Consider the following 15,767-nt stretch of genomic DNA (forward strand, 5'->3'; position numbering starts at 1 on the left):
CCACATATAATATTTTCAGTTTTACCTGTCTTTATTTTTGATCGTTTTATATATTTTATGCTGTGCTAATTTTATTCATCAAAAATACCCTTATTCTGAATTATCCTACCATTATACTTTCTAACAGTATCAATAAGTTTTTCTTTTGCTTAACTTGCATTTTTACACAGAATTTTTCATATATTTCAATGTGTTAAGAAAAATCCAAAATTGCTTCAAAATTTTAGATACAGTAATTATTATACATAAGTAAAAAATATTTTTATAAATCCTAGTTGTACAGACTGACATTATATTGTTTTATTTTCTCACTAATGTTCAGCCTTCAGGATTGTGGGTTTGGTAGTTGGACAGCATTGTCTATCCAATTTCCACATGGGTTTGGTCGAATAGTAATGATACTGACATCATCAACATAGCCATGTTTGTTTCTTCTTTTCATCAGATTCCTGTTTGTTTATTCCAGTCTCAGACTTTCATTTCCCTGTGGTGTTTGCTTTTTGCATAGTTTTTTTTTTTTTTTAAGTATATTTGTTTTGAGAGGGAGGGGGAGAGAGAGCATGAGTGTGCAGAGGAGGGGCAGAGAGAGCATCTCAAGCAGGCTCCATGATGATGCAGGGCTCAATCCCAGGGCTCAGTCCCACCACCACAAGGTTATGACCTGACCCAATACCAAGAATATGATGCTCAACTGACTGAGCCACCCAGGCGCCCCTGCTTTTTCCATAGTTGATTCTAAAAGCTTTAATGCTGACTTCAGGACCTTATAGCACAAATTGATCTTCACTTCCCCAATTACTCCTTAGCGCATGTTTTAAAACATTTATTTTGTAGAGATTTGCACTTTCTTCCTTACACATATTTTCACTGTGTGTTTTCTGGTCCCATGTTTTATTCAGCCCTAAACATATTCAGGTCTCTCACTGAATAGGAGTAATATGGTTTAATTAACAACCCAAAGTGAGTTTTATAAGTCAAGATGACACCATTTTCAGGATTATGGTTCAAAATCAGCTATTTGGGTATGTGGTAAAATTAAAGTGTGATAATTTACTTGATATATCAGAGTTGGTGAAAATTGGCACAAGTTCAGTAAAAAATTCTGTATAACTTCAATTTGCTCTGTTTCTACATGTTGGTCACTTGGATTGACATGTGTCCATTCATTTCAGTAAGAGTGATTTGATTAGGAAGAACATGTTTTGCAAAGTAGATGTGGGTCTATAGAGCAATGAGAGATATGGACTTAGAGAAGAGATAATAGATGTTATGTTCTCTTCTTCTCACTTTGTGCTAATGATATGGCACGATGAAACACTGTTGGGTGTGTGTGTGTGTTTGTAGAGATTTAGTTCTTTTTAGTGTTTTCTCTCAGGACTGTTACATAAAAGTATTCAGAGTGAAAATAGTTGTTAGTGATTGATTGGCTTGGTCCATTGATCTGTTTCTATTCCTTTGATGGTACCTCTGTTCAGTCAGTCCTGCTTTAGTCATTTATCTGCTCTGATTTTTCATCCCTTAATTGAAAGAGATAGAGATCTTTTGCTTAGAAGTAGAACAGATTCCATTTAGTCTCAGAGGCAGCCCCAAATATGACATCTATGGTAAAATACACATCTTTCTATGTACACCACCTCATGATATGACATATACCCTATGCCCAATTAGGGCAACTCCCTTGTATGTACTAAATTCATTTTGTGTGTCTATTTGAGAGCTTGGAACCACTGTTTTTGCAGATACAGGCTATAAGCATAAGAAAGTGGGTACAGACCACGGAAGAGCTTACCAGTAGAAAGGAGCATGCAATCCGAGGAGACAGCCAAGGAGCACATAGACTGGGACAGGCAGCCAAGTCCAGGCCAGGAAATCAATGCAAAGAATAGGAAAACATTAAGGAAGCAATTGAAAGCTTTACCTAGAAAAGTCATTAAACTAAAATGGTTGATCCTACTAGGAAAGGAGACAGAAGGAAATTTTAGGAACATTAATCTTTGAGTGTATAAAATACTTCTTACTGATTGCAGTTGAGCTTAACAATTTAGATGTATCTCAATGGTTATTGTAATTTTTTTTTTTTTTTAAATTTTTTTTTTTTAACGTTTATTTATTTTTGGGACAGAGAGAGACAGAGCATGAACGGGGGAGGGGCAGAGAGAGAGGGAGACACAGAATCGGAAACAGGCTCCAGGCTCCGAGCCATCAGCCCAGAGCCTGACGCGGGGCTCGAACTCACGGACCGCGAGATCGTGACCTGGCTGAAGTCGGACGCTTAACCGACTGCGCCACCCAGGCGCCCCAATTGTAATTTTTTTAAAAAAACTGTTAAATGGGCATGGTATCAAGAAAGTTATACGGAGGTTATTTAACTCCTTCAGAGCACCTTCTGTGTCTTTTCGTGGTTACTTCCAGGTGAATACTGACATGTTTGCCTAAGGGTAGTTTTGGCCTAGCCAACCAGACCTTTTCAGTAAGGAAATTTGAGAGATGCCCAGATGTGGTAGTAGCCATCAAGCCTTGATTAGGAAGATGTAATATAATTTTTAAATTAAAAGATAATATTGTAGTTATTAAATACAAAAGGTCTTACTTACAGAACAAGTACTCATGTCATGTTTTAATTATTATAAACTCTACCAGAATCAGAGAATGTTGAGTAGGATCTTAAAATTTTTTTTTAAGTTTATTTATTTATTTTTGAGAGAAATAGAGAGAGTGTGAGCAGGGGAGGGACAGAGAGAGAGAGAGAGGGAGAGAGAGATCCCAAGCAGGCTTCATGCTGTTCGTGAAGAGCCCGACTTGGGGCTCATTCTCATGAACCATGAAATCATGAGCTGAGCAGAAATCAGGGTCAGACACTTAACCGACTGAGCCATCCAGGTGCCCCTAGGATCTTAAAATTTATCTTCTATTCTAGTCCTCTCATTTTACAGTTGTGAAAATTAAGGATTAAATTCAGAGAGTTTTAGGGGGCAGATTCTCCTAAGTTCCAGTAGAGTGTTTTTTCTGTATTGGCCTTTTTTATTCCTAGAAGGAATGCTGTTATCTTTTTCTTTTTTTTTTTTCAATACATGAAATTTATTGTCAAATTGGTTTCCATACAACACCCAGTGTTCATCCCAAAAGGTGCCCCCCTCAATACCCATCACCCACCCTCCTCTCCCTCCCACCCCCCATCAACCTTCAGTTTGTTCTCAGTTTTTAAGAGTCTCTTATGCTTTGGATCTCTCCCACTCTAACCTCTTTTTTTTTTTTTTTTTTTTTCCTTCCCCTCCCTACTTCAAGGACTGCTGCTTGATGACTTAAACAAAACAAAACAAAACAAAACAAAACAAAACAAAACAAAACACTGCCCTCTTCAGTCTGGTCCCACATGACATTTCTTTACTTTCCTTGTCTTCTCCTAGTTACTCTGAGTACTAGCTGCTTTTACATTCCTTATTTATGCCTTAGCTGCCATCTAGAATGCCCCATACCTATCTGTCTGTTTTGTATTAGTGACTTTCAGACTTTTTTTAAACTCAACTCCATATAAGAAATAGATATACACTGTGACCCAGCACTGTGTATGTGTATACATTATGATAATACATATTAAGTATAACAAAAGTCTATGAAATATATACCTACCTTTATTAAATGTAAGGTACTCAAATATTTTCTGTCCTATTTTCTTAAAAAATGCTGGAATTGGCTTCAATATCCACTGGTGATTATGACCTACAGTTTGAAAAATATTCCTTTATAATATATCTGTAATGGATATTGTATTTTATGTTATATTTTTAGGTATGGGTATTCATTTAAAAATATTTTATCTTTTCTCATTTTGAAATGTCATTTCGTTACAAGAAATGCTTATAAGCTATCTGGTTTCCAAAGGGCAGCTAAAATCTTTCTCTTGCTTTAAAGCTCTCTTTCTTGTTAATAGTTTTTTTTTTTTTTTTTAACATTTATTTATTTTTGAGACAGAGACAGAGCATGAGCAGGGGAGGGTCAGAGAGAGAGGGAGACACAGAATCCGAAACAGGCTCCAGGCTCTGAGCTGTCAGCCCAGAGCCTGATGCGGGGCTTGAACTCACAGACCACGAGATCATGACCTGAGCCGAAGTTGGACGCCCAACCGACTGAGCCACCCAGGCGCCCCTCTTGTTAATAGTTTTTAAAAAACCCTGGCATTTTGGGGGAGGGGATCAGCACTATCATGTAATTTATTTTTTTGCTATTAAGAAAACTACTAATTTTTTATTTAGCCATTTAAATGGGAATTTATTTAAATATATTATGTTCATGTTATATATTGTATAGTATGTTACATATCGTATAGTGTGTTATGTTTTTCAGATAATGTTACATGAACTATTTTTTTAGCTCTTTATGGCAGTTTTGTCTGGTAGCAAGGAAGTATTATCCTGATTTTACAGGTGAAGCTGAGCTCAGAAGAGGCTGAATGGCTTGCAGTTAAGCAGCAGAACCAGAACACAGGTCTAATAATAATGGATTTATCTATTGTGTTGTGCATACACATGTGTAATACCATGATGTTCTCAGTGGTGGTGGTTTTATCCCTAAGCTGAAAGCTCCATTCTGTCTTGTGTTTTGGATTCTTTAAAAATAAGTTTTACTTCTCTCAGGCTCTTAGCTGTTGCTTCTGGGTTTTGTCAGTGTGCCTTGACAATGAGCCTGGGTGTAGATAACCCCAGCTTTTAAATTTGCTTCTCTTCTTTTCTGGAATAGGAGATAATACAATTACAGAATAAATAATTTAGAATAAATTCTAAACATAAACCAGAGTAATTAGGTTCTTTTTGTTTTTTAAGGTTTATTTATTTTGAGAGAGAGAGAGAGAGAGAGAGAGAGAGAGAGAGAGAGAGAGAATGAATCCCAAGCAGGCTCTGTGTTGTTAGCACAGAGCCTGATGCAGGCCTGGAACCCGCGCACCTTGAGATCATGACTTGAGCTGAAGCCAAAAGTTGGACACTTAACTGATTGAGCCACCCAGGTGCCCGGTAAATAGGTTCTCCTGAGTGAAGTGTGTGAACTGTATTTATTACATATGTTTTCTCTCTTGTCTGCTCAGTGGCTAATTTATTTATAATTTAAATTATTTTTAGCTTTTGAAAGGTTTTTCCCCCTTTTCTTCCTGATGTATAGTATGCCTCTCCAATGACACTCTGGTGTTTGCATGGGTTAGTGATGGCTATTTTCATTGATGCTTACCTTTTAATTTATACCTAGAGCTAGGTAGTGAGGTTCTAAGAAATTTAACTTCCACCTAGGTGAGATAGATTTCAGTATTTCATTGTGACCATTGTGAAGTACAGTGGATAGACCTTGTGCTTAGTCTTTTTAAAATTTTTATTTATTTATTTATGTGTTTAAGTAGTCTCTACACCCAACGTGGGGCTCAAACTCACAACCCCCGAGATCAAGAGTTGCATACTCCTCTAAGCCAGCCAGGCACCCCTTCTGCTTAGTCTTAAAACTCAGAAACGGCACCTGCTTTACAGCACGTTATATTTCTTAAACCATAGGGATCTTAGAAACCACACCCCCTCTTTTTCTAAATGGTATTTCTAATCTGACCAAAGCTGAAGTTATTGTTGCAAGATAGCCATCAGCTGTTTGTCTGGACATTGGGGCTGAATAATCCTAGAACTCCTTTACATTAGTACCTTTTATATTCCTGACCTAAATCTTGGCCCACAAATGGTTTGTGGAATCTGTAGAGTCATCAGGCATAATGTCAATACAGGTAAGTTATAAAAATCCTTTAATTATTTCTTTTGAACTTTGTGTATGGTGCAGTTTATGGAAATAGCTCCTGTTCTGCCTCTTTGATGTCAGTCTCTTTGGAGATGCTCTTTCCTTGAATGATAGGAGATCTTAGAGTTGCTCAGAGAATCATTGTAGGTATGCAGTATGACAGACAACATTGATAAAGTTAATCTACCTGCTGGACATCTTTGTCATTTGTGGGACCATTTTCTGTTTGACACAGCTGGTCAGTGTCACAATCTGATGAGTCTCCCCCTTAGAAGGTATGATGAAATCTTTTTTCTTGTTTAAGCAAAGAGAATGATGCTTATATATGTGTGTCCTCTGTCATGTTCTCCTTTCTGGAGGCCACATATACTTCTTAGTAAAGAACCAAAGAAGTACCTTTCCTACCATTATCTTCTACTCTTATTTCCTCTAATCAGACAATATTTTTTGTCATTTAACATTGCCTTACTCTGGATACATAGAATATAGACTTAAAACTATTTAGGTTTAGTACATTCCTATGATGATTCCTTAGATTATAATGGAAAAATAATTGTATGCTGTTCTTTTTCTTCTGATAACAGGAAACAACACTATTAAACATAATTTTGTACAAAGTACAAATTGGATATTAGCAATGACAGGCTCCTTTGTCCAGAAGTATCTTCCTGTAGTGCTACACAGCTGCCAGTAAAGTTTTCCTATGAGAGGTTTGTTTTTAAAATGCAGAACAGGGGCGCCCGTGTGGTTCAGTTTGTTGAGCATCTGACTCTTGATCTCGGCTCAGGTCCTGGGATTGACCCTGCATTGGGCTCTGCACTAAGTGTGGAGCTCTTTCTCTCTCTCTCTGCCCCTCTCTTCCATTTGTGTGCTCCCTGCCATCAAATAAAAAAAAATTAAAGTGCAGAACACCGTATCTCCATGACCTTTGGCAGTTTTTTGAATGCTCTGTTACTCTTTGATAGTTTGTCTGTTATTCCCTCTTCTGGACTCGCATCCCTATTTATGTACTTGTTTAATACCTACTCTTCCTTCTTGACTTGAATGAAATTTAACTCAGATCACAGGATAACACCTCTTCTGGAAGACTCCCTTGCTGTCTTCCATAGTCCCTATGAGTTAGGTGACTTTATTCCCTGTTACTCCTTGTTCTTGAGAAATAACCTCTTCTCTTGGGATCACTAGCAGAATGTGGGCTCCCTAAGAGCAGGGACTTTGTCTTGCGGATTTCTATACTGGATGAACTTGCCATAAGGTTGGGTTGTAGGGTCCCTCTATAGGTCTTTGTTGAACTCATGGCTGTTCACATTAGATCTTTATTATTCACTTAGAGCTGCACATGGGGTTGTTGTAAGGATTTAATATATGTGAAAAAGACTGGTATTAAACTTGTTGAAGGCTTCATAGGTGTTTGTTAAATCTAAATATAAATAACTTCACATGAATTAGTTTAAAGCCAGTGTTTTCTTAACTGCTAAATAAACTTACCATATCAAGAAGGAATAACACTTTCTGTGTAAAGTAAGGAGAAAGAAGGAAAAGGATAGATTTTTTTCAATAAAAATACTACTACTTTCAGATGTATATAGTATTTGATTTCAAAGCGTTTTTTTTACAAAAGCTTATTTGGTTCTTTCATCAGTATTAGGAGGTATCATCCCTATTTTAAAGACTTAAGAGTTGTGATTTGCAGAAATCATAGAAGTCATTGAATTCATTTATTTATGTATGTATGCATTCATGCCTTTGAAATTTGCAGTGTTAGAAATGCAAAAGCTTTAAAAGACTTTACTGTAAAAAGTCTTTTTCCTACCTCTGTTCCCCAGCCACTCAGTTGTCTTCACTAGAGGCAGTCACTGTGATGTTTATTTAATCTCTCAGCGATTATTTTATGCATGTACAAGCAAATATATACACATATTCTCTTTCTTTCCTTTTTTAAAAAACTAATGGCAGCACACTATACATACTGGTCTATGCTTTATTTAAGACTTTTATTGTAAAATGAATATTTACATACAGAAGTGCTTAAAACATATGCATGCAATTTAAGGAATACTACATCTGTGTACCTAACATCTAGGGTACAAAATAAAATATTGCCATATTACCAATATGGAGCATTAATCCAGCCATGGATGGAAGGGGCAATAGTGCCACTATTACGTGAAACCTTCCAGAAGAAGATACATTGAACAGTCTCTGAATCAGAGTCTGGCTTTTAGTTTCCCAGAGAGTTTACAAGATTCCCTTCTGGGGACGTCAGTGGGCAAGAACATGAGTGAGTCATGGGGAACATAGGGCTCACCACAGTTGAGACATCTGGCAGGATTCTAGTGTTGCCAGGTACAGATGACTGGCAGGAATGTGGTCAGGGAAGGGCCTGCCCTGTGTTTTCTACTTCTCCTCCTGCCATAGCTGACCTCCAGCTCTCAGGAGTCAAAGGAGTATGCTCATTTGAGTCAGGCAGTAGGACATTGGAGGGGAGAGTGGGAAATTCACCACCATACAGTTAAGCCAAGTATGAACCAGAATCTGGATCAGGCTTACCTGGGCATTCTGTCCCCTGGCTAAAAAGGGCACAGCGGCACTGGGCCTCTTAATAATTGCAGCCATCAACAGAACTGTCTACAGAGTGAAACTTTGAATGTGGACTGGTTGCCCTGTACATCTTGTATATAGCTATCACCCTGGGATCTTCCTTTAGTGTTGTATCTTTTTCAACAACAACCAATTCTTCAGTTTCCTACACCAACCAGGTGTCTTACGATTTAATTCAGTTCTGACACTCTGCTTGGAGTTTGCATAGAGCCCACAGATTGAAGGCACAAACCCACAAGACACCACCTGCAAGTGAGGTTCCCTGCATTTTGGCCGAGCATACTACTAATTTGAAGATCTCCTGCAACCTTCCCTCAGGTTTGGTAGTTTGCTAATATGGCTCACAGAATTTAGGAAAGTGCTGTGCTTACTGTTTATTATAAAGGATGTAAATAGGCAGGCAGATGAAGAAGTACATAGGATGAAGTCTGGAAGGGTCTTGAGCACTGGAGTTTCTGTTTTCTTTCCATGATGTCAGGTATACCACCTTCCCAGCACGTGAATGTGTTCACCAACCTAGAATGTTTCTGTTTGAAGTTTTCTACTGAGGTTTCATTATTGGTTAAATTATTGGCATTGGTGATAAACTCCATCTCCAACCCTTCTCTCCTTCTCCCCTTCCCAGAGGTCAGGTGGGTTGGTGGGGTGGGGAAATGGAAGTTCTGATTCTCTAATTACCATGGTTGGTTTTTCTGGTGTCTAAGTGGCCCCTCTCTCCCCTCACCCAATGATGCATTTCCTTAGCATTTCCTTAGACTCTCCTTAGACAGTTTTGAGGGTTTTTAGGAGCTCGGTGTCAGGAACAGGGCGTTATACCATGAGTATCCTAGAAATTCATTTACCTCTCTCCTATATAGGATAGTCTGTTTCTTGCATTTTTTTGCCTTTAATTTCTTGGTTTTAGTCTCCCATTTTAGCATATTTTTCAGTACCTTCTTGAAAAAGGGTACAAGATGTTAAAAAAAAAAAAAAGCCAAAAAACTTTTTAGACCTAATGTTTGAAAGTGTTTTATCCTACGCCTAATACCTGACTTATAACTTGTCAAGTACATAATTCTAGGTGGGAAATAATTTTCCCTTGAGAAAGCATTGCTCTACTGTCTTCTAGCTTTCAGTATTGCTGTTGAAGCCTGAAGCCATTCTGATTCTAGAACCTTTGCGTATGATTTTTTTTCTCTGTATTGAGGCATGTAGGATCTTTTGGTCCCCAGTGTAGTGAAATTTCACAATGTTGCACCCCTTCTTAGAAAGTTACTTCCTTTTTTTTTTCTTTTTAAGTTTATTTATTTATTTTGAGTTAGAGAGCGAGCAGGGGAGAGGGAGAGAGAGAGAATCTCTAGCAGGCTCCACACCACCAGCACAGAGCCCGATGTGGGGCTTGAACTCACGAACCATGAGACCATGATCTGAGTTGAAGTTGGATGCTTAACTGATTGAGCCACTCAGGCACCCCAAAAGTTACTTATTTCTGACTTGAGAAATTTTCTTCAATTAGTTCTCTGATGATTTCCTTTCCTCTCTTTTCTCTCTAGTATTTCTGTTATTTGGTTGTTGGGCAGCCTGGACTAGTCCTTTAATTTTCTTTTCTCCCATTTTCTATGTTTTAAAATTTTTGCTGTACCTTCTGAGAGGTTTCTTCAGCTTTATCTTTCGGTCCTCTTTTGAGTTTTTTGTTTCTGTTTGCTGTAATTTTGATTTCTAAGAGCTTACCTTTATTGTCATGGTGCTCCTTTTTCATTGCATCCTATTGTTGTTTTATGATTGCAGTATCTTTTTGTGCCTGTGCGTTATTGGTTGGTATTCTGTCTGCTGTAAGGATAGATTTTCTTTTATTCATTTTTACTCAGTGAGTGCTATTCTGTTAACTTTTGTGTATTTTTTAAAGTTTATATGGCCTTGGTGAGTTAGGGAGTGTTCCTTCTATTCTCTGGACAACTTTGTGCAAGAATAGAATGACCTATTTATTGAATGATTGGAGTGAATGTGTTCATGAATTTTCTTTTTAAAAGACACCTGGCTCTGAAGCTGTCTTTGAAGGACACATTTTTTCAAACAGATGATTTAATTTATTTAATGATTATAATACCATTTAGCTTCTGTTTCTTTTTTGGTTAAATTCAATAGTTAACATTTTTAAAAAGTTACTCATTTCACATGTTTTCAAACTTGCTATCTTAAAGTGCTTTATAGTAACTTTTCATTATTGATTAAACCATAATCCCCATTGAATCTAGTCTTTTTCACTGCTGATATGTTTTTCTCTTGTTCTTTTTCTTTCTTTCTGGATTAATCCTCCTTTGTTGATTTGAAAGTTTTTTCGAAGGATCAGTTTTGGCTTTATTGATCTTTTCTGTTGTAACCATGTCTTCTATTTCTGCTGAGATATATTTGTATATCCATATCTCTATCTCCATGTATCTATATCCATATCATCTGTTTTTCCCTTCTTTTTTGTTTTCATTGGATTTATTTTATTGTTTTTTTTCCCTAGCTTCTTAAATGGATGCTTAGTGATTTAATTTTCAGCCATTTTTTTAAGACTTGAGAAAAAACTTGAAGGAAGTGATGGATTGAACCTGGTGGGTGTCTGAGGGAAAAGTGTTCAGGGAGAGGGAAAGCCCTGAGGCAAGAGTGTCGCTGGTGTGTTTGAGGGAAAAGCAAGGCCAGTTTAGTGAAAGATTTTTCATGATAAATCATGAAAATCATGTGGAAAATACTTACCTCCTTTCATTTGTTACTTTCCATACTGAGATATCTATTTTACATAACAGCTATGAGTAGAGAGAACACCGTCCCAGCCGCTTATTACTGATCTTGGGCTTTTTAACTTTGTTCATATTCATCTTCCCTTTTCATAATTATTTGTTGTCGGGATTAATAAGGCAAATGTGAGTATTCCTGCACAGTAGGTACAGAGTAAATGGTTGTTAGATGTCTTGAATTTGGCATATTTACTGAAGTGATTTCTTTCCCCGTTAGTGCACACTCCTAAGCTTTGGGCATCCTGCCCTCTGCTATGGTTGCCGTGTGCAAACAGCTGTAATCACTGTAATCAGTAGTATCAGCAGCCTTTGGAGTCTAATATTTTCCTCCTCTGCTCATTGTTTCCCTGGACTTTCCTTGACATGGTAATTTGATTTTCTTTCTGCCTGTGCCATTGAGAAGAGCAGCCTGGTGTGTTCTCACAGTTTGCAGTCTGACAAGCAGTGGTGCCATCCCACCGAGGAGCGCTGACTTTCTCCTACACTTAGTCACAGTTGTGCTCAGTGCCCCCTGCTCCATCGCTTGTTTCTCCTCACTGGATTGGTGTGGTATCTTGCCTTTGTTGTTGAGCTGTTTCTGATTCCTAGAACAGTACTTTAATCTTTCATCAGCCCACCTTTCTCTTTTATTGCCATTCTACTTTTGCCCACTCGTATCCTGTCAACCTGAGGTCCGCAAGGATGTTCTGTAAAGGGCCAGCTGATAAATATTTTACAGTTTGCAGACCAGATATGCTCTCTGTCCCGTTCTTTTTGCCCCCTCTCTCCCCCCTAAAATGTAAAAGCCATTTTTGATTTTAGTAAATAGGAATTCTTAATTTTTTTTCTGGTGCCTTGATTTTTAAATTGTGAAATAGCATATATATTTAAAAGTGCATGAAAACTTACATACTTGGTTTAGTGCATAAAAATGAAACAAAATTTTGTGAATCCTACCTCCCAAGCCAGGAATAGAATATTACCAAAACCTCAGAGCTGCCCTCCCATGTTCCTCCCTGAATACATCTGGTATACTGCATTTTGTGGAAATCATTTCTTTGGTTTTTAAAATAGCTTCACCACAGATGGTAAATCACTTAATATATGATTTGGCTTTTGATTGATACTTAGTTTTGTATAAATGGAATCATCACTATATGTACCTTCTTTTGCTCAGCAGTTATGTTTTTGGGATTCATTCATGTTAATGCACATAGCCATAGTTCATTCAATTTCAGTGTTTATTGAATTTAATTAAAAAAAATTTTTTAATGTTTATTTTTGAGGGAGAGAGAGTGTGTGTTCGAGCGGGGGAGGAGCAGAGAGAGAGAGAGAGAGGAAGACACAGAATCCGAAGCAAGCTCCAGGCTCTGAGCCAGCAGCACAGAGCCCAACGCGGGGCTTGAATTCACGAATTGTGAGATCATGACCTGAGCTGAAGTCAGACGCGTAACTGACTGAGCCACCCAGGCGCCCCTATTGAATTTTTTGACTATACCACATCCTTTTGCAGTCCATTTTACTGTTGATGGACATTTGGATTGTTTCCAGTCTTTTGTTCTCATGAATAATGCTGCTGTGAACATTCTTTCTTATGTCTCCTGATGCGCAAGGAGCTTACCTACCAAAGGCCTTACCTACTAGTGAAATTGTCAGGTCCTTGCAAGGCTAGCTTTGGTAACATTATGTACAGATTTACACTTTTGTTCTTCATTTGCATTTCAGATTTTCTTTATAAGATTGGTTTTCAACTGCCTTTATGATTACCTTTACTGACAGCCAGCGGGTAACAAACTCTAAGTTTTAACTTCTTCCAAATTTCTTTTATTTTACTTTCATTCATGAAAGTTATTTCTCTTCATATACATTTCTTTTAATTTCAGCACATTGCAGGTATTATTTCACTGTCTTTTGCTATAAATAAACAATTTGGCTTCAGTATTGCTTTTGAAAACACTTGTCCCCCTTATTTTTGCCTCTGTCTTCTTTCTGGCTGCTTTTAAAATACTCTTTTTTGATGTTTTTATAAAATTCCACTGTGACATCTCCGTGTCTACATTCCTTTTTAATAATCCTGTTTGGAATATATTAGTCTTCTTGGGCATTTAGATGAGTATCTTTTTTAGTTTTAGAAAGTTTGACAAGAAATTGCTGAGAATATTGCCCTTGCCTCATTCCTTTTACTCCTTTTTGAGGTCCAATCAGATTTTTTCTAGATTCTGTTGCTCTTGTCTTCCATATCTCTCTCTCTATTTTTTTTTGAAGGCCTTTTACCATTTTTAAACATGTTTTTTATTTTTAAGAGAGGGTGAATGAGTGTGGGAGAGGCAGAGAGGGAGAGAGAGGATCTGAAGCAGTATCTGCACTGTCAACGGAGAGCCTGATACGGGGCTCAAACTCATGAAACTGTGAGATTGTGACACGAACTGAGGTCAGACGCTTAACTGACTGAGCCACCCATGCGCCCCAGTCTTCCGTGTCTCTTAATCTTTTTTTCATGTTCCATCTCTCTTTGCTGTGGTCTGGGTAATTTCCTTTAACCTGTCTTCTGCTTCCCTAACTCACGTTTAGTTTATCTAATCTGCTGTCAAATCTAAATAGTTTTTTATTTCTAATCATACATTTTTTATCTATTAAAAATGCAATTTGGTTCATTTCCTCTCCTTTCCCTCTTCCTCTCCGCTCCCCTCATTTTTTTTTTTTTAATGTTTATTTATTTTTGAAAAAGAAATAGTGTGAGCGGGGCAGGGGCAGAGAGAGGGAGACACAGAATCTGAAGCAGGCTCCAGGCTCCAAGCTGTCGGCACAGAGCCCAACACAGGGCTCACACCCACAAACTGTGAGATCATGACCTGAGCTGAAGTCAGAGCTTGACTAACTGAGCCACCCAGGCACCCCTCTCCTCCTTTTTTTTTAAAGTGAGCTCTACTCTGTTGTGGGGCTCAAATTTAGGATGCCAGGATCAAGAGTCTCATGTTCCACTGGTTGAGCCAGCAAGATGCCCTGCTTGGTTCATTTTCAGATCAGCTTGTTCCACTCATGGTGTTTTATTTCCTTATTTCTTGTAGATATATGACTGAGTGAGTGTGTGTGATCTACTTATTTTTCTCACAACTGTATCTTGGAAAATGTGTGAGGCTGAAGGTAATAAAGTTGGGTTTCTCCAGAGAAGATTGCATTTGCTTCTGTCAGTTGCCTAGGGCCCCTTCTAGTCCTTGGCTCTTAAAATAAACTCTGGGTTTGAGGTTTTTCAGAACACCCAAGTAGTATTTTAAGTTGTAATTACCCATGTGAGGGCTGGCTTATGGTTTTTAATTCTCAGGGGAGATGTTTTTCTTCCCTCTCTTCAATGCCATGGCTCAGGACAGCATTTCCCCCCCTTTAAATAGTCCCTGTGGAACATGACAACTCATTTCTAGTTTACCCTCATGCTGAGAGTTGTTACTTTTTGACATACCCACTTATCTAGGGTCTTCAGGCTCCCCATTTAGGTAGGTCAGTATTCTTTGTCTTTTGTTCCCAGAGGCCTGCAAAGCCACAAAAGTTGATAATTGAGTTTACACAATTTGGCAACCACTTTCAAGGTGAAAATCAGCTTTAGCAAACTCAATTGACCTTTCTCTCTTCCTGTCTTCATTTAACTTTTGTCAGAATATTCCCTGATTTCTTGTCAACTTATGAATGCATTTGAGAGGATATTTTAAAATACCTTTCCTATATTTTTTGTTGTTTTCATCAGGAATATTAGTTTAGCTTCTAAGACTACAGCGATGCTAGAAGGAGAAATCTGTTTTTTTTTTACTTTTATATTCCCAGTTAAATTTTATTGTTCTTGAGAGGAGTGGCCATGTCTTAGATTTCCTTATGCAATCTTAGTATTGAGTGGACACTCAGTGGTATAGGTAGATATGCAGCTCGTAACACTTTTGAGGGCTTTCAAATTACATGTTTTATATCAATTAGGTTTTTTAATCTTTCCAGTTATTTGGCGATATAGGTATATTATTATAACCTCTATTTTGCAGGTAAGTAAACTAAAACTTAGGGGAAGAATCTGGACAAAAATTTGGTAATTAGTTGGGCTAGGATTTAGATTCATGACTTTTGATTCATAATTCTGTGTTCTTTCCACTACACCATGTTGCTTTTTAATTAATGTTGACGTTTGACATCTTTTGATTATTATATCTAGATATGAAAATTTCAGGGAAACCACCGGATTAACAATATCTAGATGAAATTATCCCTAAACTCTCACTTGAAAGAAATTGTTAGGGGTACCTGGGTGCCTCAGTCGGTTAAGTGTCTGACTTTGGCCCAGGTCATGATCTCACGGTTTACCAGTTTAAACCCTGTGTCAGGCTCTGTGCTGGCATCTCAGAACCTGGAGCCTACTTCAGATTCTGTGTCTGTCTGTCTGTCTGTCTGTCTCTGCCTCTCCCCCACTCATGCTCTGTCTCTTACTCTCTCAAAAATAAATAAAAACATTAAAAAAAAGAAATTGTTAGCTTGTTATTGTTAAACTTTTGTTTTACAGTTGTTAAACTTTTATTACTTAGAATAATATATTGACTTCTGTTAACAGAAAGCAGAAAAGAAAATGAAATGCAGCATTGTGAAATTTTGTTGTGTTAAAATATAGGTAATTTATATCTTTTC

At 37.6% G+C, this 15,767-nt stretch overlaps 1 protein-coding gene across 1 annotated transcript in view; it reads left to right on the top strand.

Moving 5' to 3' along the window:
* The window catches only part of TMEFF1 (transmembrane protein with EGF like and two follistatin like domains 1), a 79,751-nt gene that overhangs the window by 36,213 nt on the left and 27,771 nt on the right, over positions 1 to 15,767 (top strand). The gene's annotated exons all lie outside the window — the stretch shown is intronic.

Source organism: Lynx rufus, unplaced genomic scaffold (genome assembly GCF_022079265.1).
Source record: "Lynx rufus isolate CCGP_SWC_20201006 ecotype Redwood Valley unplaced genomic scaffold, mLynRuf1.p SCAF_10, whole genome shotgun sequence".
NCBI lineage: Eukaryota > Metazoa > Chordata > Mammalia > Carnivora > Felidae > Lynx > Lynx rufus.